General features: G+C 45.5%; 1 protein-coding gene across 5 annotated transcripts in view; it reads right to left on the minus strand.

Moving 5' to 3' along the window:
• The window catches only part of ptprsa (protein tyrosine phosphatase receptor type Sa), a 459,556-nt gene that overhangs the window by 183,098 nt on the left and 250,399 nt on the right, over positions 1-26,059 (minus strand). The window lies entirely within an intron of this gene.

Raw genomic sequence — 26,059 nt, forward strand, 5'->3', positions numbered from 1 at the left:
GCTCAACCTCTCCCTCCCCGCTCACTGCACTTTCACAGTCGGTGTGCTATACGAGAGGTTATTGGTACCTATTGGTATTCTTCATGCTTATTGCAGGACCAAGGGCGGAATTTACATCCAAATCTCAAAATGGAGAAAAAAAGTTCAAAACCGCACCATATTGCAATTGAACGGGTTTGTGGGTCAGTTCTGTTTAACATACCGACTGCAAGGTTGCCACAGTGTATCTGTTTGAGGAGAGCGGTTCACGCATCCATTCTGATCGACTGTCTGTGGCCTCAGGAGCATTACAACTATTGGTCTAGTCAATAAAATAGTTCCCTCACTGGGAAAATGACTTTCCTCTGGCATATGAAGCGGTGCTCTGAGTGTTCCACACAGAATGATCCCTGTAAACCCAGTCTACACCTTTGTTAGGCCACACGTGTAATGCTTTGCAACAGGCAGTGTGTTCATCGCACTGTAGCAATGTGTTCCCAGCACTGTAATGTCAGCCAGCAGCAGTGTGTTCCCAGCACTGTAATGTCAGCCAGCAACGGTGTGTTCCCAGCACTGTAACAGCAGCCAGCAGCAGTGTGTTCCCAGCACTGTAATGTCAGCCAGCAGCAGTGTGTTCCCAGCACTGTAATGTCAGCCAGCAACGGCCTGTTCCCAGCACTGTGACGGCAGCCAGCAACGGCCTGTTCCCAGCACTGTAACGGAACCAGCAGCAGTGTGTTCCCAGCACTGTAACATCCGCCAGAAGCAGTGTGTTCCCAGCACTGTAACGGAACCAGCAGCAGTGTGTTCCCAGCACTGTAACATCCGCCAGAAGCAGTGTGTTCCCAGCACTGTAACGGAACCAGCAGCAGTGTGTTCCCAGCACTGTAACATCCGCCAGAAGCAGTGTGTTCCCAGCACTGTAACGGCAGCCAGCAGCGGCGTGTTCCCAGCACTGTAACGGAACCAGCAGCAGTGTGTTCCCAGCACTGTAACATCCGCCAGAAGCAGTGTGTTCCCAGCACTGTAACATCTGCCAGCAGCAGTGTGTTCCCATCACTGTAACAGCAGCCAGCAGCAGTGTGTTCCCAGCACTGTAACAGCAGCCAGCAGCAGTGTGTTCCCATCACTGTAACAGCAGCCAGCAGCAGTGTGTTCCCAGCACTGTAACGGCAGCCAGCAGCATTGTGTTCCCAGCACTGTAACGGAACCAGCAGCATTGTGTTCCCAGCACTGTAACGGAACCAGCAGCAGTCTGTTCCCAGCACTGTAACGGCAGCCAGCAGCATTGTGTTCCCAGCACTGTAACGGCAGCCAGCAGCATTGTGTTCCCAGCACTGTAACGGCAGCCAGCAACGGTGTGTTCCCAGTACTGTAACAGCAGCATGCAGCGGTGTGTTCCCAGCACTGTAACGGTAGCCAGCAGCATTGTGTTCCCAGCACTGTAACGGTAGCCAGCAGCATTGTGTTCCCAGCACTGTAACGGTAGCCAGCAGCATTGTGTTCCCAGCACTGTAACAGCAGCCAGCAGCAGTGTGTTCCCATCACTGTAACAGCAGCCAGCAGCAGTGTGTTCCCAGCACTGTAATGGCAGCCAGCAGCATTGTGTTCCCAGCACTGTAACGGAACCAGCAGCATTGTGTTCCCAGCACTGTAACGGAATCAGCAGCAGTCTGTTCCCAGCACTGTAACGGCAGCCAGCAGCATTGTGTTCCCAGCACTGTAACGGCAGCCAGCAGCATTGTGTTCCCAGCACTGTAACGGCAGCCAGCAATGGTGTGTTCCCAGTACTGTAACAGCAGCATGCAGCGGTGTGTTCCCAGCACTGTAACGGTAGCCAGCAGCATTGTGTTCCCAGCACTGTAACGGTAGCCAGCAGCATTGTGTTCCCAGCACTGTAACGGTAGCCAGCAGCATTGTGTTCCCAGCACTGTAACGGCAGCCAGCAACGGTGTGTTCCCAGTACTGTAACAGCAGCATGCAGCGATGTGTTCCCAGCACTGTAACGGCAGCCAGCAGCGGTGTGTTCCCAGCACTGTAACGGCAGCCAGCAGGGGTGTGTTCCCAGCACTGTAACGGCAGCCAGCAGCAGTGTGTTCCCATCACTGTAAAAGCAGCCAGTAGCAGCAGTGTTTTTGAGAGCCACTCTCTATAACAACCACAGTTATAGCCTCTTGGGCAGCACGTCTCTGGCTGAAGCCTAAATGTGGCCTTGTGTAATTTCCTGAGGAGTACAGGCTTTCAGTAAACACTGATATTGTGTGAGACTCCAGGAAAACAGGGTGATCCTAGAGTGCCAAAGGTCTCCACATTTCCCTACTTTGACCTCTCATCACGTTTCCACAATCCCACTCCTTTTCTCCCACCAACCTCCATTCAACCGAACTTTAGCAGCACTGACAGCCTACAGCCTTCATGTCAAAGGCTCTATGGGCCAGGGGTAGTGTTCCCCAGGGGGTTCTCACAGCAGCTGGTCAGACCTTCGTTCCTCAGCTTCAGAATTTCACAGCTGAGTTCAACGCAGGCTAACACACGCCACCTCTTCCCCTTCTTATTTAAGTACTTGTTGGTGGACAACTGGAGCTACCACACATGCAGTACAGAACAGTGTCTCCACCGGTCTACCGCCATAGACACAGCAACAGACAAGAGAGAAGTAATTTCTCTGGACAGCGCCAAACCATCTCATGCCTGCCAGGAGAGGCAGTAAAAAAAAAATCAAGAGAAAAAAAACTCCTACTCTACTGTTCATATATTTCAGCCAGTGAAGTTTTCCCCCAGCGCGCCAGCTCGCTCGGGCTCCTGAGTGGCCCGAGGTAGACAGGCAAACTCCAGGGGAGACAGGAGATGAGGCCGGGCCATTAGAGGAAGTGTCTATCATTTGAGAGATGATGTCGAACAGTCAAGTCACATTCGGCAGGGGGCACCTCACGGCCTGGGGCTTTCATTTTCCGTAAACACCGCAATGCTGCCAATTAAACATCTTCCCTTCGATTAGCAGGCCAAATACACAGAAGTACTTCATGCAAAATTGGCCTTATTACTTATATCTGTGTTTCAAGGGTTAGAATTTCTGTTCAAATGTTGACACCCCTCCAGTCAACAAGAAATGCTTAAAATGGTATGAAACGCACAAAATAAATTCCAAATACTGCCTATTTATTCTCTGTGCAACTATGCAAAGTTGAGGTGGAAGCACATGGACAGCGAAGCTGCGTGAGAAGACTTTATTCACCTGAAACAGAGAGGCCTTTCCAGAGAGCCTTCTCTAAGCCCATTTTGCAGCCAGAGCCAAAACAACAATGATTTGAGCTTACGGCTCTGAGCTCCCCACTGAACCTCGACAAAGAAAGCAAAAGGAAATGGAACCACCGCCTTGCAGTAGCCTGGATCCCTGATCAACCCAAGCTAACACAGCGCAAACATCTGAATGGTTTCAAAATGAAGGAGATAATTGTGAGCGATTGGGGGGAAGGCATTGTCCACATTGTCCTCTAGGGCCATTAGCTTGGCGCAATTAAGCCTCTAATAACAGGGTGGGAGGCACCTTTTGCGAGGGGAGCAACAATTACGAAAACATGTTTTGCGATAAATGGGGAAAGGACAAATGGCTGATGGTTTGGTAATTGCTTATTGCTGCTAAGAGCCGTGGAGGCAACAAGCAGGCAATAGGGGGGGTCATAGGGGGGAGGACCCTCGCTAGGGAGGACGATCGGAGACGGTTGAATAAATAAATCGCTTAAAAACACGACAAGCGTGAGAGGATGTGCTTGGAATGACAATGGGCCAGAGGGAAAGAGAGGACATTGCCTTTGTGAGAGTGACAGGACACAGGAGGGGCGGAATATTCATGTGGATGACCCTTTTAACCCAATGAGTCCCAGCGTGATACCGGCACAATTTGGACTTCTAACCCGTATTAAACATTGTGTGTTTAAGCTACAGACTTCTGGGTTGTACCATTGGATTCATATATTTCAATTGTATCCAACATTAGCCTGTATGATTACTAGAGACTGAGCTAGAGCGGTGTTTGTGAGACAAAGGCGGATCCTGAAGGAGCCCTGGTCCGGGCCATCTACAAAAAAACACCTGTGGAGTCCGAATGGTTTGAGTTACAAACTATTAGCTCTCTATGAAAAGCTGAGACTCTCACGAACAAATGTGACATGTATGTCGCTCACAAGCTAGACAAGAGTTGCTAGAAGGTAAGGGGTTCATCTACACAGAAGATCACAGGTAATCCATGGACATAGTGTCTATAATACTGTGATAAGCTCACATAGTTGCTGTCACAAACTCCACACAGTCGTCACTGAGTAGTTGGATATTAATTTCCCACTGAGTAAATAATTTATGTACTTACAGCTTCATATACATTTTGCTTTGTTTTTGCTTTGGCAGACCTTATTGTTGCATTGACATTTGTTAATAAAACTCACGAATACAACTGTTTATGTCAAATTGTTTTGTGTTCTACTTGTAGCCCTGGTTGTCCTGAAAAGAACATGGTAAAGCACTTCATTATGAGGTTAAATATAAGGACTGGTCAGGCAGATACATGGTAAAAAAGTCATTATGAGGTTAAATATAAGGGCTGATCAGGCAGATACATGGTAAAAAAGTCATTATGAGGTTAAATATAAGGACTGATCAGGCAGATACATGGTGAAAAAAAGTCATTATGAGGTTAAATATAAGGACTGGACAGACAGACACATAAAAGTCAGATAAAAAGAAAGCAGATTTTTGCTGGGGTCTCAGAACTGATAGGGTTAAAAGTGAAGAAGCCAGGCTACAATTTCAACATCATTTTCTGGGAATACCGGTCTTCGACTGAAGAATTGGCGACAGTGGTTTAACTTTCACTCGATCAACAGTGCACATGCCAGGAACAACAAGGAAGTACATTTAAAAACAAAAATAGGACACTGTCATATAAACCAACCATCCCCCTTCAACTCCTTAAATGACCCAGCATGACGCCCGTTCAGGTCAGAACAGAGTTCAGAATCCACCAAAAACTCAACAGAAGTCAACATTGGGTCTTAGTACCACCAAGCACACGGTGCTAATTTAGCATCCTGTGGCTCTGAAAGAAAAGGAGTGTCTGTTTGCTTTTCGTCCCATCATCTCCTGATGCTGATGAGCGTCGGTTACGTAAACAAGCATCTCAGTGAGAAGTTGATGGAGAGGGAGTAGAGGGAGTGGGGAAAAAAGGCAAACAGCGAGCTCAGGGAACAGATGTTCATTTTGCATGGTCCAGTGCCAACTGCAGTGCCTGGTGGAGCGAGCGGGTTCCAGAAGGAAGAGACGAAGGGCAGGGCTAGAGCTGAGGATTCTTTAAACATTAACTGCTGCTCCTCCTGAATCCAGTCAGGCTGGGGAAGAGCTCTAATGTAGGAAAAGCCTCCCGGAGACCATGTCCATTCCTTTCTCCTTTACTCTCTTTACGATGCTCGCTCTGCATCTCTTTATGAGGCCCGCTCTACCTCTCTTTACGATGCTCGCTCTACCTCTCTTTACGATGCGCGCTCTACCTCTCTTTACGATGCTCGCTCTGCCTCTCTTTACGATGCTCGCTCTGCCTCTCTTTATGATGCACGCTCTGCCTCTCTTTACGATGCTCGCTCTGCCTCTCTTTACGATGCTTGCTCTGCCTCTCTTTACGATGCTCATTCTGCCTCTCTTTACGATGCTCGCTCTACCTCTATGATGCTCGCTCTACCTTTCTTTATGATGCTCGCTCTACCTCCCTTTACGATGCTCGCTCTACCTCTCTTTACGATGCTCGCTCTACCTCTCTTTACGATGCTCGCTCTACCTCTCTTTATGATGCTCGATCTACCTCTCTTTACGATGCTCGCTCTACCTCTCTTTACGATGCTCGGTCTGCCTCTCTTTACGATGCTCGCTCTGCCTCTCTTTATGATGCACGCTCTGCCTCTCTTTACGATGCTCGCTCTGCCTCTCTTTACGATGCTCGTTTTGCCTCTCTTTACGATGCTCGTTTTGCCTCTCTTTACGATGCTCGCTCTACCTCTCTTTACGATGCTCGGTCTGCCTCTCTTTACGATGCTCGCTCTGCCTCTCTTTATGATGCACGCTCTGCCTCTCTTTACGATGCTCGCTCTGCCTCTCTTTACGATGCTTGCTCTGCCTCTCTTTACGATGCTCATTCTGCCTCTCTTTACGATGCTCGCTCTACCTCTATGATGCTCGCTCTACCTTTCTTTATGATGCTCGCTCTACCTCCCTTTACGATGCTCGCTCTACCTCTCTTTACGATGCTCGCTCTACCTCTCTTTACGATGCTCGCTCTACCTCTCTTTATGATGCTCGATCTACCTCTCTTTACGATGCTCGCTCTACCTCTCTTTACGATGCTCGGTCTGCCTCTCTTTACGATGCTCGCTCTGCCTCTCTTTATGATGCACGCTCTGCCTCTCTTTACGATGCTCGCTCTGCCTCTCTTTACGATGCTCGTTTTGCCTCTCTTTACGATGCTCGTTTTGCCTCTCTTTACGATGCTCGCTCTACCTCTCTTTACGATGCTCGTTTTGCCTCTCTTTACGATGCTCGTTTTGCCTCTCTTTACGATGCTCGCTCTGACACTCTTTACGATGCTCGCTCTGTCTCTCTTTACTATGCTTGTTCTGCCTCTCTTTACAATGCGCGCTCTGCCTCTTTTTATGATGCGCGCTCTGCCTCTCTACGATGCTCGCTCTACCACTCTTTACAATGCGCGCTCTGCCTCTCCTTACGATGCGCGCTCTGCCTCTCTTTATGATGCTCGCTCTACCTCTCTTTACGATGCTCATTCTGCCTCTCTTTACGATGCTCGCTCTACCTCTCTTTATGATGCGCGCTCTGCCTCTCTTTATGATGCACGCTCTGCGTCTCTTTATGATGCTCGCTCTGCCTCTCTTTATGATGCTCGCTCTGCCTCTCTTTATGATGCGTGCTCTGCCTCTCTTTACGATGCTCGTTCTGCCTCTCTTTACGATGCTCGTTTTGCATCTCTTTATGATGCACGCTCTACCTCTCGTTATGATGCTCGCTCTGCCTCTCTTTATGATACTCGCTCTACCTCTCGTTATGATGCACGCTCTACCTCTCGTTATGATGCGCGCTCTGCCTCTCTTTATGATGCGCGCTCTGCCTCTCTTTACGATGCGTGCTCTGCCTCTCTTTATGATGCGCGCTCTGCCTCTCTTTATGTTGCGTGCTCTGCCTCTCTTTATGATGCGCGCTCTGCCTCTCTTTATGATGCGCGCTCTGCCTCTCTTTATGATGCGCGCTCTGCCTCTCTTTATGATGCTCGCTCTGCCTCTCTTTATGATGCACGCTCTGCCTCTCTTTATGATGCACGCTCTACCTCTCGTTATGATGCGCGCTCTGCCTCTCTTTATGATGCTCGCTCTATTTCTCTTTTTTGTCTTTCTGTTTGTCTTTCGCTCCATGTTTCTTCCAGAGAGTGTTGAAGGACATATATTCAGTGCCTTGTAAAATTATTCACCCCCCTTGGCATTTTTCTTATTTTGTTGCATTAGAACCTGTAATTTAACTAGATTTTTATTTGGATTTCATGTAATGGACATACACAAAATAGTCGAAATTGGTGAAGTGAAATTAAATGTAAAAAATGAATCCCAAAAATAAATAAACAGAAAAGTGGTGCTTATTTGTATTCACCCCTTCAGAAGTTACATAATTAGTTCAATAAAGTCCACCTGTGTGCAATCTAAGTGTCACATGAACTGTCAAATGATCTCAGTATATATACATCTGTTCTGAAAGGCCCCAGAGTCTGCAACACCACTAAGCAAGGAGCACCACCAAGCAAGTGGCACCATGAAGACCAAGGAGCTCTCCAAACAGGTCAGGGACAAAGTTGTGGAGAAGTACAGATCAGGGTTGGGTTATAAAAAATATCTGAAACTTTGAACATCCCATTAAATCCATTATTAAAAAATATAAAGAATATGGCACCACAACAAACCTGCCAAGAGCAGGCCGCCCACCAAAACTCACGGACCAGGCAAGGAGGGCATTAATCAGAGAGGCAACAAAGAGACCAAAGATAACCCTGAAGGAGCTGCAAAGCTCCACAGCAGAGATTGGTTTATCTGTCCATAAGACCACTTTGGCCCACAGAGCTGGACTATATGGAAGATTGGCCAGAAAAAAGTAATTGCTTAAAGAAAAAAATAAGCAAACATGTTTGGTGTTCACCAAAAGGCATGTGGGAGACTCCCCAAACATATGGAAGAAGGTACTCTGGTCAGATGAGACAAAAATGTAACTTTTTGGCCATGAAGAAAAATGCTATGTCTGGAGCAAACCCAACACCTCACATCACCCTGAGAACACCATCCCCACAGTGAAGCATGGTGGTGGCAGCATCATGCTGTGGGTATATTTTCATCAGCAGGGACTGGGAAACTGGTCAGAATTGAAGGAATGATGGATGTTTCAGTCTTCAAGAGATTAGAGACTGGGACGGAGGTTCACCTTCCAGCAGGACAATGACCCTAAGCATACTTCTAAAGCAACACTCGAGTGGTTAAAGGGGAAACATTTGAATGTCTTGGAATGGCCTACTCAATGCCCAGACCTCAATCCAATTGAGAATCTGTGGTATGGCAAAGATTGCTGTACACCAGTGGAACCCATTCAGTTACGGATGCTCAAGTTTTCAGTTTTTTTTGGTCTTATTTCTTGTTTGTTTGTTTTGAATCTTCAAAGTGGTAGGCATGTTGTGTCAATCAAATGATACAACCCCCCAAAAATATATTTTAATTCCAGTTTGTAAGGCAACAAAATAGGAAAAATGCCAAGGGGGGTGAATACTTTCGCAAGCCACTGTAGTATACTTAATGGCAGAGCAGGCAGGACCAAGCAGTAGCTGTGGCTTGTATTGTAATGCAATTGTTATTTAAGCCTTTATGTGAATTCTCAGAGCGGCGTAAAATGAGGGTGACATACTGAGATTATCATGGAGATATCGAAATCTGTTCCTCCCCCACATATCACGTGTAGAGAACCATCACCCGCTTGGGAACCAAAGGCCTATCAGATCTGCCAGTTGGCGTGGCCTCTGTATTGAATAACTTCAGTCACCTGGGTAGTGGCTTCATGTTTATTCATAAGGACGGTGACACAGGCCACCTCCCCCAGCTCCTCTTTATTAATGAGCTGGGCCCTCGGAGAAGTCGTCATTTAGCCCCGTTTCCACAGGAACCACCCTTATCTGCTGCTTTCCTTTGTGTATTAGAGCTGGTTTAGTTAAACAGTATATCTATCTGCTTGGTCACCTCCAGTGGTTGAATAAAGCGAGGGAGATAGTCAGGTTTACAAGGGTTAAAGAAAGAGCTGAACAAGAGGAGAGAAAACAGCATGTCTGATCTCAATTCAGAGAATCACAGGGGCAATCAAACAATTGAGCACTTATTCCCCTGTAAAACCGTCCCGGAGACACTGATCTTTCAATTTAGCCCGGAAAGGCGAGTTACAGCTGACACAGGATCCATTTAGCCAAACTTTCCACAGAGTAATAAACCAATCAGGTCCACTGAGTCTGGCCAGTCCCTCCCTCCCTCTCCCACTCTCCCTCTCTCTCCCACTCTCCCTCCCTCTCCCACTCTCCCTCCCTCTCCCACTCTCCCTCTCCCACCCACTCTCCCTCCCTCTCCCTCTCCCACTCTCCCTCCCTCTCCCACTCTCCCTCCCTCTCCCACTCTCCCTCTCCCACTCTCCCTCCCTCCCACTCTCCCTCCCTCTCCCACTCTCCCTCCCTCCCACTCTCCCTCCCTCTCCCACTCTCCCTCCCTCCCACTCTCCCTCCCTCTCCCACTCTCCCTCTCCCACTCTCCCTCCCACTCTCCCTCCCTCTCCCACTCTCCCTCCCTCTCCCACTCTCCCTCCAAAGGGCTTCATTGGCATGGGAAACATATGTTAACATTACCAAAGCAAGTGAAGTAGATAATAAATAAAAGTGAAATAAACAATAACAATTAACAGTAAACATTACATTCGCAGAAGTAACAAAATAATAAAGACATTACAAATGTCATATTATGTATGACAGTGTTGTAGCAATGTGCAAATGGTTAAAATACAAAAGAGAAAATAAATAAACAAATACGGTTGTATTTACAATGGTGTTTGTTCTTCACAGGTTGCCCTTTTCATGTGGCAACAGGTCACAAATATTTCTGCTGTGATGTCACACTGTGGTATTTCACCCAGCAGATATGGGAGTTTATCAAAATCGGGTTTGTTTTCAAATTCCTTGTGGATCTGTGTAATCTGAGGGAAATATGTGTCTCTAATATGGTTAAACATTTGGCAGGAGGTTAGGAAGTGCAGCTCATTTTCCAACTCATTTTGTGGGCTGTGTTCACATAGCCTGTCTTCTCTTGAGAGCCAGGTCTGCCTACAGCGACCTTTCTCAATAGCAAGGCTATGTTCACTGAGTCTGTACAATAGTCTAAGATTTCCTTAAGTTTGGGTCAGTCACAGTGGTCAGGTATTCTGCCCCTGTGTGCTCTCTGTTTAAGGCCAAATAGCATTCCAGTTTGCTCTTTCCAATGTGTCAAGTAATTATCTTTTGTTTTCTCAAGATTTTGTTGGGTCTAATTGTGTTGCTGTCATGGGGTTGTGTGGGCTCTGTTTGTGTTTGTGAAGAAAGCCCCAGGACATCTTCTCCAGGTTCATCTCTCTGTAGGTGATGGCTTTGTTATGAAAGGTTTGGGAATTGCTTCCTTTTAGGTGGTTGTAGAATTTAACTGATCTTTTCTGGATTTTGATAATTAGCGGGTATCGGCCCAATTCTGCTCTGCATGCATTATTTGGTGTTTTACATTGTACACATAGGATATTTTTGCAGAGTCTGCATGCAGAGTCTCAATTTGGTATTTGTTTTGTTTTGTGAATTCTTGGTTGTTGAGTGGACCCCAGACCTCACAACCATAAAGGGCAATGGATTCTATAACTCATTCAATTGTTTTTAGCCAGATAATAATTGGTATATAAAATGTTATGTTCCTTTTGATGGCATAGAAGGCCCTTCTTGCCTTGTCTCTCAGATAATTCACAGCTTTGTTACCTGTGGCACTGATGTTTAAGCCAAGGTATGTATCATTTGTTGTGTGCTCTAGGGAAACGGTGTCTAGATGGAATTTGTATTTGTGGTCCTGGAGACTGGACCTTTTTTGGAACACCATTATTTTGGTCTTACTGGGATTTACTGTCATGGCCCAGGTCTGACAGAATCTGTGCAGAAGATCTAGGTGCTGATCTAAATGAGATGAGCAATAGGTGTACCTACCGTAGGAGTCTCCTCGAAGCCTACCATTGACTATGTACATACCCAGGGTCCGACAGAGCTGCAGGAGTTGTGACCCGTTTTTGTTGGTTATGTTGTCACAGTTGTGTCTAGGGGGGCATCAGGGGGAGGGGGTGCTATCACCTCCAGGCAGGTGTTTGTCCCCCTGTGTGCTGAGGGTGTCAGGTTGTTGTCCGGTTCTGGCATTTAGGTCGCCACAGACTAGGACATGTCCCTGGGCCTGGAAATAATATATTTCCCCCTCCAGGATGGAGAAGCTGTCTTCAAGTATGGGGATTCTATTGGGGGTATATAGTTAGCACACAGGAGGACATTTTTCTCTGTTAAGATAATTTCCTTTTGAATTTCTAGCCAAATGTAAAATATTCCCGCTTTAATTCATTTAATGGAGTGGGTTAGGTCTGCTCTATACCAAATTAGCAAACCTCTGAGTCCCTTCCCTGTTTCACACCTGGTAGTTTGGTGGGTGGGACTACCAGCTCTCTGTAACCTAGAGGGAAACCAGTAGGTCCGTCTCCTCTATACCATGTTTCTTGTAGGATGACAATGTCTGTAATTCCGATTTCTTTAATGAAGTCCAGGTTCCTGCTCATTAGGCCAAAGGCAGATGACATCAGGCCTTGGATATCCCTCCCACTCTCCCTCCCTCCCACCAACTCTCCCTCACACTCTCCCACTCTCTCTCCCATTCTCCCTCCCTCCCACTAACTCCCCCTCTCCCTACCCATTTCCCCTACTCAACAGACAGGCCGAGGTAAGGTCGCCCTACTTCAGCAAGCATTACACAAAATTGATGGCGAAGGTTCGGAAGCCGTGCTAGTGCCCCGGAGACTCAAAGTTTCAGCCACTTATCCCTCCATTGCTCCACCCCCCCTCTCCCCTCTTCTATCCACCAATCACAGCTGAATACGGCTCTCCAGGTTCCCAGGATCAAAGGATTGGGAGGCCATAAACTCCCCATCTCAGAGAATTTCCCCCAGGCAGCACTTTCTGAGGGGGGCTGTGGAGAGAGTGGGAACTGGAGGGAGTCGGGGCTGGAGTACAAATTTAGCCCAGGCACTCAGAGAAGGAGAGGAAGAAGATGGGCTGGGTGACAGGGAGGAAGGGAGAGGATGTGCTGGGTGAGAGGGAGGAAGGGCTGGGTGAGACGGAGAGGAGGTGAGATATGGACAGAGGGATATTTTCAAACAACCTTCAAACGCCACTAATAACCTCTTAAATCAACAAATCATTAAAGATGGAATCCTCATTAGGGGAAACAGCGCCACTATTATTGTTTTTGTTTTGTGGACGAAATGGAGGTAAGGTATGTTGTAGTATCCCAAATAGACATGTCAGTTTCACTTTTTAAAAATTTAACTAGGCAAGTCAGTTATGAACAAATTCTTATTTACAATGACGGCCTAGGAGCAGTTCGTAACTGCCTTGTTCAGGGGGCAGAATGACAGATTTTTACCTTGTCAGCTCGGGGATTCGGGATTCGGCTTAACGCTCTAACCACTAGGCTACCTGCCTTCCAAGGATTCAAACTTTAAACGTATAGATAGGCATATTGAATAGATAGATATATTGGTATATTGTGACCAAGCTAAATAACCACATTCATCCCATCATTACTACTCCTAATGCACAACAACAAGAAAGTCCAATCCAATAATATAGCTCTGCAACAACACAAATGGGACGTAAACATAGGGTAATACAATTTTCCATTTGGATAACACTCTTGGCTGATAGTGGAATGTGCAAGTGGCATGTGCAAATATGGCCTCACGCAGAGAAGCCCCATGGAAGATTACTCTAGATCTTATCAGTGCGAAACAAATGTATTATTCAGCAGAGCAGCAGCTGAGACAGAGACAGAGACAGAGACAGAGACAGAGACAGACAGACAGACAGACAGACAGACAGACAGACAGACAGACAGACAGACAGACAGACAGACAGACAGACAGACAGACAGACAGACAGACAGACAGACAGACAGACAGACAGAGACAGACAGACAGACAGACAGAGACAGACAGACAGACAGAGACAGACAGACAGACAGACAGACAGACAGACAGACAGACAGACAGACAGACAGACAGACAGACAGACAGACAGACAGACAGACAGAGAGAGAGAAAGAGGCTTGTTTATGAAGGCTGCAGATAATACAGGTCAGACTCAGCTGGCTGGGTGTTAATCCTGGATCACTGCTGCCTTAATCAATGAGATCTACTGGGGCTGATCTACTGGGGCTGATCTACTGGGGCTGATCTACTGGGGCTGATCTACTGGGGCTGATCTACTGGGGCTGCCTCCATTGAGGAGCACCCCTCTCTGTCTCTTTTTTCTTTCTCTCCTATTATCATTGACTTTCTCTACCTCTCTCCCTCCTCCTTTCTCTACCTCTCTCCCAACTTTCTCTCCCTCTCTCCCTCCTTCTTTCTCTCCCTCCTCAGTTTTTCTCCCTCCTCAGTTTTTCTCCCTCCTCCTTTTTCTCCCTCCTCCTTTCTCTACCTCTCTCCCTCCTCCTTTCTCTACCTCTCTAGACGTACGACATGCTTTCCATCACATTTGATTCAGAGGTGTTAATGAGCATGACAGTGAAATTAGATGAAGTGTCGCTGAAACAATAAGCTTTTAAAGCAATTAACGACATAACACGGCATAACAACTACACAAGTTCAGATCCTAGATTGGGGCGGGACGTAGGCCAGCAGCTAAGGAGTTGTACTCGTAGCTGAAAGGTCGCCTGTTGGAATGCCGGACTGCATGCAAAAAAAGGTGGAAATTGATCTGGCAACTGGAGAGCTGCTGGGTTCATATCCTAAACAACAATACCCAACCGTTGGGCACTTGAGCAAGGCCCTTAACCTCACAACATGCTTTCCATTCAGGGGCACTGCAGTGTGTGTGAGAGATGAAGAGAGCAGAAGACAAACTTCTGTTATTCGCTGTGGAACTATTAATATTGTTACAAAATATATAATATTTTCACTCTCTCTCTCTCTCTCTCTCTCTATGCCTCCTTCACTCCCCCACTCCACTAACCTCTCCTCTCCTCTCCTGAGAGGTCAATGGTAAACTCTCATTTTTAAATCTGTCCAGCCAATCGAGGGGTTCATTTTTACTTGTGGCCCTCTTAAACTGGCCAATTAGGCTCCTGATTCAGTCTGTTGTTGGGGCGTGGTGACCTCTGCCCCACCCAGCACGACACAATTACCCATGAGCCACGAGGCAGGACAGAGTGGGAGTGAAGCCAAGGAGCCAGCCAAGCCAAGAGAATGGAGAGATGCGTCATACATAAACACACATACTGTATACACACACACACACACCAGGCTTTCCATTAGCCGGTAATTGCCGGCTTTTGGCCGACAAAAATAAATGATAAATAAATAAATTGCAGCCCTGGACAATTTGGCCAGCTACACTACTGCTGAAGAGAGGGAGAGAATGCGAGAGAGGAGCCTTGACCTCTGAGAATGCGAGAGAGGAGCCTTGACCACTGATGATGGGCGATTAGGTCTGGCTAGCAGTCGAAGTTCGATGGGGTCGAACACCAAGCAGTTGCCATACCAAGCGGTGATGCAACCAGTCATGGTGCAGCTGTAGAACCTTTTGAGGATCTCAGGGCCCATGCCAAATCGTTTCAGGAAGAGGCGTTGTTGTGCCGTCTTCACGACTGTGTTGGTGTGTGTGAATCACGGTAGATGTGGACACAGAGGAACTTAAAGCTCCAGACCCGCTCTACTACAGCCCCGTCGATGTAACATTAAAAAATATATATATTCTAATTCAAATTTAAAAATGAGCCGCCTCCTATATCTGTATAGCATACGCAGTAGCCATCTGACAAGGATAAAGAAATTAATGTGGGTGTCGTAGCATGCTGCCAGCTCTCTGGGGCTAGGACTAAGCTTTGTTTCCTATACACATACCTATCACTATTCATACCTATCCCTGCCCATACCTATCACTATTCATACATATCACTATTCATACCTATCACTATTCATACCTATCCCTGTCCATACCTATCACTATTCATACCTATCACTATTCATACCTATCGCTAATCATACCTATCCCTGCCCATACCTATCATTATTCATACATATTACTATTCATACATATCACTATTCATACCTATCACTATTCGTACCTATCACTATTCATACCTATCCCTGTCCATACCTATCCCTGTCCATACCTATCACTATTCATACCTATCACCATTCATACCTATCGCTATTCATACATATCCCTGTCCATACCTATCACTATTCATACCTATCCCTGTCCATACCTATCACTATTCATACATATCCCTGTCCATACCTATCACTATTCATACATATCCCTGTCCATACCTATCACTATTCATACATATCAAATCAAATCAAATGTATTTATATAGCCCTTCGTACATCAGCTGATATCTCAAAGTGCTGTACAGAAACCCAGCCTAAAACCCCAAACAGCAAGCATATCACTATTCATACCTATCACTATTCATACCTATCACTATTCATACCTATCCCTGCCCATACCTATCACTATTCATACATATCACTATTCATACCTATCCCTGTCCATTCCTATCACTATTCATACATATCACTACTCATACCTATCAATATTCATACCTATCCCTGTCCATACCTATCCCTGTCCATACCTATCGCTATTCATACATACCACTATTCATACCTATCACTATTCATACATATCACTATTCATACCTATCACTATTCATACCTATCCCTGTCCATACCTATCACTATTCATACCTATCACTATTCATACCTATCCCTGTCCATACCTATCACTATTCATACATATCACTATTCATACATATCACTATTCATACCTATCACTATTCATACATATCACTATTCATACCTATCCCTGTCCATACCTATCACTATTCATACCTATCCCCATCCATACCTATCACTATTCATATCTGTCCCTATTCATACCTATCCCTGTCCATACCTATCACTATTCATACCTATCACTATTCATACCTATCACTATTCATACCTATCCCCATCCATACCTATCCCTATTCATATCTGTCCCTATTCATACCTATCCCTGTCCATACCTATCCCCATCCATACATATCCCTACTCATACCTATCCCTGTCCATACCTATCACTATTCATACCTATCCCCATCCATACCTATCACTATTCATATCTGTCCCTATTCATACCTATCCCTGTCCATACCTATCACTATTCATACCTATCACTATTCATACCTATCACTATTCATACCTATCCCCATCCATACCTATCCCCATCTATACCTATCCCCATCCATACCTATCCCTATTCATATCTGTCCCTATTCATACCTATCCCTGTCCATACCTATCACTATTCATATCTGTCCCTATTCATACCTATCCCCATCCATACCTATCCCTATTCATATCTGTCCCTATTCATACCTATCCCTGTCCATGCCTATCACTATTCATACCAATCACTATTCATACCTATCACTATTCGTACCTATCCCGGTCCATACCTATCACTATTCATACCTATCCCTGTCCATACCTATCACTATTCATACCTACCTCCATTCATACCTATCCCTGCCCATACCTATCACCATTCATACCTATCACTATTCATACCTATCACTATTCATACCTATCACTATTCATACCTATCCCTGTCCATACCTATCACTATTCATATCTGTCACTATTCATACCTATCACTATTCATACCTATCCCTGTCCATACCTATCACTATTCATATCTGTCACTATTCATACCTATCACTATTCATACCTATCACTATTCATACCTATCACTATTCATACCTATCCCTGTCCATACCTATCACTATTCATACCTATAACTATTCATACCTATCCCTGTCCATACCTATCACTATTCATACCTATCACTATTCATACCTATCACTATTCATACCTATCGCTATTCATACCTATCACTATTCATACCTATCACTATTCATACCTATCCCTGTCCATACCTATCACTATTCATATCTGTCACTATTCATACCTATCACTATTCATACCTATCACTATTCATACCTATCGCTATTCATACCTATCCCTGTCCATACCTATCACTATTCATATCTGTCACTATTCATACCTATCACTATTCATACCTATCACTATTCATACCTATCACTATTCATACCTATCACTATTCATACCTATCACTATTCATACATATCCCTGTCCATACCTATCACTATTCATACCTATCACTATTCATACCTATCCCTGTCCATACCTATCACTATTCATATCTGTCACTATTCATACCTATCACTATTCATACCTATCACTATTCATACATATCACTATTCATACCTATCACTATTCATACCTATCACTTTTCATACCTATCACTATTCATACCTATCACTATTCATACCTATCGCTATTCATACCTATCCCTGTCCATACCTATCACTATTCATACCTATCACTATTCATACCTATCCCTGTCCATACCTATCCCTGTCCATACCTATCACTATTCATACCTATCACTATTCATACCTATCACTATTCATACCTATCCCTGTCCATACCTATCACTATTCATACCTATCCCTGTCCATACCTATCACTATTCATACCTATCACTATTCATACCTACCTCTATTCATACCTATCCCTGTCCATACCTATCCCTGTCCATAACTATCCCTATTCATATCTATCCTTAGCACTCCTCCCTTCCTGTCTAAAAGCTACCCATTATTACCTGCCTGTCCCAAAGCTACCCATTATCACATTCCTATCGCAAAGATACCCATTATTACCTGCCTGTCCCAAAGATACCCATTATCACCTTCCCGTCCAGTGTCTCCCTGACACCTTCCCGTCCAGTGTCTCCCTGACACCTTCCCGTCCAGTGTCTCCCTGACACCTTCCCGTCCAGTGTCTCCCTGACACCTTCCATCAAACAGCTATATAGGATCGAATGCAGTCTTATGTAGAGGCACAAGTCACACACACACACACACACACACACACACACACACACACACACACACACACACACACACACACACACACACACACACACACACACACACACACACACACACACACACACACACACACACACACACACACACACACACACACACACACACACACACACACACACACACACACACACACACCATGTCCCAGGCCTGGATGTGTTGTGAAGCGCCCCTCCCTAATGCATGATAATGCACTTTTTCTTTCCCGGAGGAATACAGCGGGAATGATCATCAGCCACGCTCCGTTACTCCAAATCATTCACGCACGGCTTTAAGAACACATCGCTCACTAATACCCTGCCACCCCTGGGGCTGCAACTACTGCACCGCATCCACCGGTGTGGAGAGAGGGAAGAGAGGGAGAGAAGGAATGATGAGGGGGGTGTAGAGATATAGAGACAAGGAGAGAGAGGAAGCAGAGAGATGAAGGATGTCCTAAAACCTGTCCTTCAGCCTGAGGGTGAGATGGGTAAGGATGTCCTAAAACTTGTCCTTCCGCCTGAGGTTTAGATGGGTAAGGATGTCCTAAAACTTGTCCTTCAGCCTGAGGGTTAGATGGGTAAGGATGTCCTAAAACCTGTCCTTCAGCCTGAGGGTGAGATGGGTAAGGATGTCCTAAAACTTGTCCTTCCGCCTGAGGTTTAGATGGGTAAGGATGTCCTAAAACTTGTCCTTCAGCCTGAGGGTGATATGGGTAAGGATGTCCTAAAACGTATCCTTCAGTCTGAGGGTGAGATGGGTAAGGATGTCCTAAAACTTGTCCTTCAGTCTGAGGGTTAGATGGGTAAGGATGTCCTAAAACTTGTCCTTCAGCCTGAGGGTGATATGGGTAAGGATGTCCTAAAACTTGTCTTTCAGCCTGAGGGTGATATGGGTAAGGATGTCCTAAAACTTGTCCTTCAGCCTGAGGGTGATATGGGTAAGGATGTCCTAAAACTTGTCCTTCAGTCTGAGGGTGAGATGGGTAAGGATGTCCTAAAACTTGTCCTTCAGCCTGAGGGTGAGATGGGTAAGGATGTCCTAAAACTTGTCTTTCAGCCTGAGGGTGAGATGGGTAAGGATGTCCTAAAACTTGTCTTTCAGCCTGAGGGTGATATGGGTAAGGATGTCCTAAAACGTGTCATTCAGCCTGAGGGTGATATGGGTAAGGATGTCCTAAAACCTGTCCTTCAGTCTGAGGGTGAGATGGGTAATGATGTCCTAAAACTCGTCTTTCAGCCTGAGGGTGAGATGGGTAAGGATGTCCTAAAACTTGTCCTTCAGTCTGAGGGTGAGATGAGGAAGGATGTCCTTAGGCCTCACTCCTTCCCTCCCTGCGCTCTCTTTAATTAAATGTATTTTTCATCTGAGAGATTGGTGGCTAGCGCCCAGCTGCATTTGTGGCTGAAGCTATCTGGGGGGTTGATTGGGTCCTGTTTGTAGCCCATAGTGGCCTGCCTTGTTCACAGTAAACTTCCAGGGGAGGGATGGGCAGCGTTGGAGGCACGGCGGTGAGGTTGGAGGTTTGACTGGAAACCACATCATTCTCTCCAGGGGAGGATGGAGTGGGACGACAAGATTTTGAGCGTGCGGTGAATCGTAGGACAGCACACCGGGCCAAGGCAGTGGGGTTATGCATGATGTCCAAAATGGCACCCTATTCCATATGTAGTAGTGTTCTGGTCATGGGGGTTCTGGTCCAAGGTAGTGCACTAAATAGGGAGCAATTTGGGATGCAGAGGGTTTCTGACTTTTTTGTTCCCTCAGTGTGGGCGTGCGTGTGTGTGTGTGATGTTTGAGTGCATGTGTGCAGCCTATACAGGATAAGAACTGTGTGTGTGTGTGTGTGTGTGTGTGTGTGTGTGTGTGTGTGTGTGTGTGTGTGTGTGTGTGTGTGCGTGCATGTAGCCTATACAGTATAAGAACCATGTGTGTCAGATCCAATTAAATGGGAATGGGTACTGAATGGTAGAACAAACACCACTTCCTGGTTCTCCAGGAAATCAGCCAATTAACAGGCTGCCTGATCAAACAAGCCTGGTGGCCCCACCCTGCACCACTCTCTTCACTAATGAGCTCTCTCAGCTAGGAGGTTCACAAAGTGAGAGAGAGAGAGAGAGAGAGGGAGAGAGAGAGAGAGAGAGAGAGAGAGAGGGATGGAGAGAAATAGAGTGAGAAAGACAGAGAAAGGAGGACGAGGGGGAAAGTGAAAATACATGACAGATGGGAGAAAGAAATGGAGAGAGAAAGACAACAGACAGAGAGGTCGAGTGACTAGCGAAAAAATTGTGGAAGGGGCAAGAAACCTGAGAGCCTGGGAAAGGCAAATCTAGACAGCTTCAAAATACCAGCACCTGTGTTTGAGTTGTCCTACGCCAGGAGAAAGATGAAGGGAGAGAGAGAGAGAGAGAGAGAGCATGGCAGGAGAGAGGTCTTGGTCAAGGCTACCGAGTGGAGTTTATTCAGGAACACTACAAGAAAAGAGGAGAGGTTTGGATTAGTTCCACCTGGTGAGACAAGGAGGGTGAACAAGATGGAGGAGAATGTGTGTGTGTCTGTCTGTGAGAGAGAGAGATGATATATGTGTACATCGTTACAACGCTCTACAGTGTATAGCCATAATATGACATTTGAAATGTCTCAAATCCTTTGTGTGTGTAATGTTTACTGTTAGAGAGAGAGAGACAGAGAGAGAGAGAGAGAGAGAGAGAGACAGAGACAGAGAGAGCGAGAGAGAGAGAGAGAGAGAGAGAGAGAGAGAGACAGAGACAGAGACAGAGAGAGAGAGAGAGAGAGACAGAGAGAGAGAGAGAGAGAGAGAGAGAGAGGGAGAGAGAGACAGAGACAGAGACAGAGAGAGAGAGAGAGAGAGAGAGAGAGAGAGAGAGAGAGACAGAGAGAGACAGAGAGAGAGAGAGAGACAGAGAGAGAGAGAGAGAGAGAGAGAGAGAGAGAGAGAGAGAGGTCCAAAATAATTAAAAACAGGATAGACAAGAGATAGAAGAAGAAACAGGGAACAAGTGCAGAAATAATAACTGCAGGTGTCTATAGTCTTCCCAAGGACTCCCAGAGGACTGGCTGTAGAAGGCAGATGGTATTGTATCTTAACCATTCAGCTCACTGTTCTGTTGCAGGGCAGCAGCCAGGAGGTGCCACAAGACACATCCCTGACAGACTCGGGGCAGCACAGGAAAACTACTAGGGACAGGGCACCGCTTCTCAATACTAATACTATCTAGAGGAGCACAGGGGAGTGTAGATACAGCAGGGGAGTATAGATACACCAGGGGGAGTGTAGATACAGTAGGGGAGTATAGATACAGTAGGGGAGTGTAGATACAGTAGGGGAGTGTAGATACAGTAGGGGAGTGTAGATACACCAGGGGGAGTGTAGCTAGAGCAGGGGAGTGTAGATACAGTAGGGGAGTGTAGATACAGTAGGGGAGTGTAGATACAGCAGGGGGAGTATAGATTCAGTGTATATGTGTGTGAGTTTTCTATCAGTCCCGTGTCCTTTGCCAAAAGTCCTACATCTGCAAATCCTTAGCCTACAGTCCCCATATATCGCCTGACCCTATATCTCCTGACCCCTATAGTCCCCTATATCTCCTGACTCCTACAGTCCCCTTATATCTCCTGACTCCTACAGTCCCCTATATCCCCTGACCCCTATAGTCCCCTATATCCCCTGACCCCTATAGTCTCCTATATCTCCTGACTCCTATAGGCCCCTTATATCTTCTGACTCCTACAGTCCCCTATATCCCCTGACCCCTATATCTCCTGACTCCTACAGTCCCCTATATCCCCTGACCCCTATATCTCCTGACTCCTATAGTCCCCTATATCTCCTGACTCCTATAGTCCCCTATATCTCCTGAATCCTATAGGCCCCTATATCTTCTGACTCCTATAGGCCCCTATATCTCCTGACTCCTATAGTCCCCTATATCTCCTGACTCCTATAGGCCCCTATATCTCCTGACTCCTATAGGATCCTATATCTCCTGACTCCTATAGTCCCCTATATCTCCTGACTCCTATAGGCCCCTATATCTCCTGACTCCTATAGGCCCCTATATCTCCTGACTCCTATAGGCCCCTATATCCCCTGACCCCTATAGTCTCCTATATCTCCTGACTCCTATAGGCCCCTTATATCTTCTGACTCCTACAGTCCCCTATATCCCCTGACCCCTATATCTCCTGACTCCTACAGTCCCCTATATCCCCTGACCCCTATATCTCCTGACTCCTATAGGCCCCTATATCTCCTGACTCCTATAGTCCCCTATATCTCCTGAATCCTATAGGCCCCTATATCTTCTGACTCCTATAGGCCCCTATATCTCCTGACTCCTATAGTCCCCTATATCTCCTGACTCCTATAGGCCCCTATATCTCCTGACTCCTATAGGCCCCTATATCTCCTGACTCCTATAGTCCCCTATATCTCCTGACTCCTATAGGCCCCTATATCTCCTGACTCCTATAGGCCCCTATATCTCCTGACTCCTATAGTCCCCTTTACCGGGACAGATGGCAGCAGTGGAAAGAGGGGGAGATGGAGGAACAAAGAGAGAGACGGATAGAGACGGAGAGAGAGGGAGAAAGGGAGGGAGACAGGGAGATAGCAAGAGACAGACAGACAGACAGAAAGAAAGAAAGAAAGAAAGAAAGAAAGAAAGAAAGAAAGAAAGAAAGAAAGAAAGAAAGAAAGAAAGAAAGAAAGAAAGAAAGAAAAAGGGGGAGGTAGAGGGGAGTGTGTGAGCATCAGCAACAGGCACACATTTTGATACAGATTCAATAAATACTTTTTCAGCACAGTTGGTGACCACTCTTCCATCTTTCATAACCAATCCATAATCTCTCCCTCTCTCTCCGCCACCACTCTTCTCCTCCGCCCTCCTACCTCCCTTTCGCATCAGTGAATACACTAAAAACAAATGTGATAAAATAGAGAATCCTGTTGGGATAGAATGTCTATACACTCCTCTCTCTGAATGGTGAATTAAATATAGTTGCGTTGCAGAATGACGCATGATAGACCAGGAAGTGCCCACTGTGATATGCATCTGCCACGGTCGCCCACAAAGACTGGCGTAGGATCAGCGTTCCTCATGTCCAAGTTTGTTTTGAGCATAACGGCCAGTAGTTAGTATACACGTGGAAACATCCTGACTGTAAGGGATGTAGCCTATGCATCCAATAGAGGGTTACAGGTAGCTACATTATAAAGAGCTCGAACAGGGGTCTCCAGCAGGTCGATTGCAAGCTACCAGTGGCTCGCTGCCAACCTATGAGTAGCTCCCCAAACAATCCTGAAAGTGCACACACGTGTTCCACCGCAAAATGTCATAAAGAAATCTCACAAGTATCAGATACTGCAAGCTCCCAGCTACTATCTAATCAACGCAACATTGATGTTATCCCACCCCTGGTTAGGCACTATTGGCTTAAAAAGCCAAACCTGACACAATATATGGCAATTAATTTCCAGCAATATTGCACCTGTCTGTGTGGTGCGTGCGTTTGTCCATCACTCCATGTGTAACCATCTTGTGGTTTGACAGAAATACTTTCCCCAAAACCTTCTCAATTAAATATTAACTGTAAAGTAGGCTTACCTGACAGAAGTATGTCATGAGTAATTATTTCATTTGTATCTATTATTTAGATCAAACTTTGCCATGAAATGAGCAGCAGCAGTACAGACCACCACATTAGAGGACACATTCCTAACTCGCTAGATGGCAATTAAAGGGCCAGATGTGTAAAACTTCTTAAGGCTAGGGGGCAGTATTCGGAAGTTTGGATGACTGACGTGCTCAAAGTAAACTGCCTGTTACACAGGCCCAAAAGCTAAGTTATGCATATAATTGGTAGCATTGGATAGAAAACACTCTGAAGTTTCTGTTAAACTTCTTATGGCTGCGGGCAGCATTGAGTAGCTTGGATGAATAAGGTACCCAGTGGTGCCCAGAGTAAACTGCCTGCTACTCTGTCCCAGATGTTAACATATGCATATTATTAGTAGTATTGGATAGAAAACACTCTGAAGTTTCTAAAACTGTTTGAATGATGGCTGTGAGTATAACAGAACTCATATGGCAGGCAAAAACCTGAGAAAAAATCCAACCAGGAAGTGGGAAATCTGAGGTTGGTCGATTTTCAACTCAGCCCCTATTGAAGATACAGTGGGATATTGGTCATCTTGCACTTCCTAAGGCTTCCACTAGATGTCAACCGTCTTTAGAAACTTGTTTGAGGCTTCTACTGTGAAGGGGAGCTGAATGAGAGGGGAATGAGTCAGAGGTCTGCCAGCAGTCAGGCGCTGGTCACGCGCATTCACATGAGAGGTATCTCCCGTTCCTTTGCTTTTCTGAAGACAAGTTGGAATATTATTGAAGTTTTATGTTAAAAACCTCCTAAAGATTGATTCTATCGTTTGACAAGTTTCTACGGACTGTAACAGAACTTTTTGACATTTTGTCTGCAACTAGTGAACGCGCTTCGTGAGTTTTGATTTGTTTACCAAACGCGCTAACAAAAGAAGCTATTTGGACATAAATTATTAACTTTATCGAACAAATCAAACGTTTATTGTGGAACTGGAATTCTTGGGAGTGCATTCTGATGAAGATCATCAGAGCTAAGTGAATATTTATAATGTTATTTCTGACTTCTGTTGACTCCAACATGGCAGATATATGTATTTGTTGTCTGAGCGCCGTACTCAGATTATTGCATGGTTTGCTTTTTCCGTAAAGCTTTTTTGCTTTGTGCTTTTTTGAAATCTGACACAGCGGTTGCATTAAGGAGAAGTATATCTTTAATTCCATGCATAACACTTGTATTTTCATCAACATTTATGATGAGTATTTCTGTAAATTGATGTGGCTCTCTGCAAAATCACCGGATGTTTTTGGAACTACTGAACATAACGCTGTAAAGCCTATTTGAAATCGGACACTGTGGTGGGATTAACAACAAGATTACATTTAAAATGGTATAAGATACTTGTATGTTTGAGGAATTTTTATTAGGAGATTTCTGTTGTTTTGAATTTGGCGCCGTGCACTTTCATTGGCTGTTGTCATATTGATCCCGTTAAAGGGATTTCCGCCCTAAGAAGTTAAAACTGTTAAAATAATGTCTGTGAGTATAACAGAACTGATATGGCAGGCAAAACCCCGAGGAGAATCCATCACAAAATGTGTTTGAGGTCACAGGCCATTCCAATACTTGTCTATGAGATATTCAAAGGAATTCCTCCCAGATTGCAGTTCCCATGGCTTCCGCTAGATGTCAACAGTCTTTAGAAAGGTTTTCAGGCTTGTTTTTTGAAAAATGAGCTAGTAGTTTTTCAAGTTGTCTCTCATTAGGTCTGTAGTCTTGTGGCGCGCGTGGATGAGGGCTGCGTGATTTATCTCTGGTATTGAACTTGCTACATTCCGTCTTACATTTGATAGTTTATTTACATATTAGGGTACCTGAGGATTGAATCGAAATGTTGTTTGACTTGTTTGGATGAAGTTTACTGGTAACTTTTGGGATTTCTTTGTCTGCATGTTGAACGGGTGGATTACTGAATCAAACGTGCCAACTAAACTGACTTTTTTGGGATAGAAAGAAGGACTTTATCGAACAAAACAACCATTTGTTGTGTAGCTGGGACCCTTGGGATTGCAAACAGA

The sequence above is a fragment of the Oncorhynchus nerka genome, linkage group LG25 (assembly GCF_034236695.1).
Source record: "Oncorhynchus nerka isolate Pitt River linkage group LG25, Oner_Uvic_2.0, whole genome shotgun sequence".
Lineage (NCBI taxonomy): Eukaryota > Metazoa > Chordata > Actinopteri > Salmoniformes > Salmonidae > Oncorhynchus > Oncorhynchus nerka.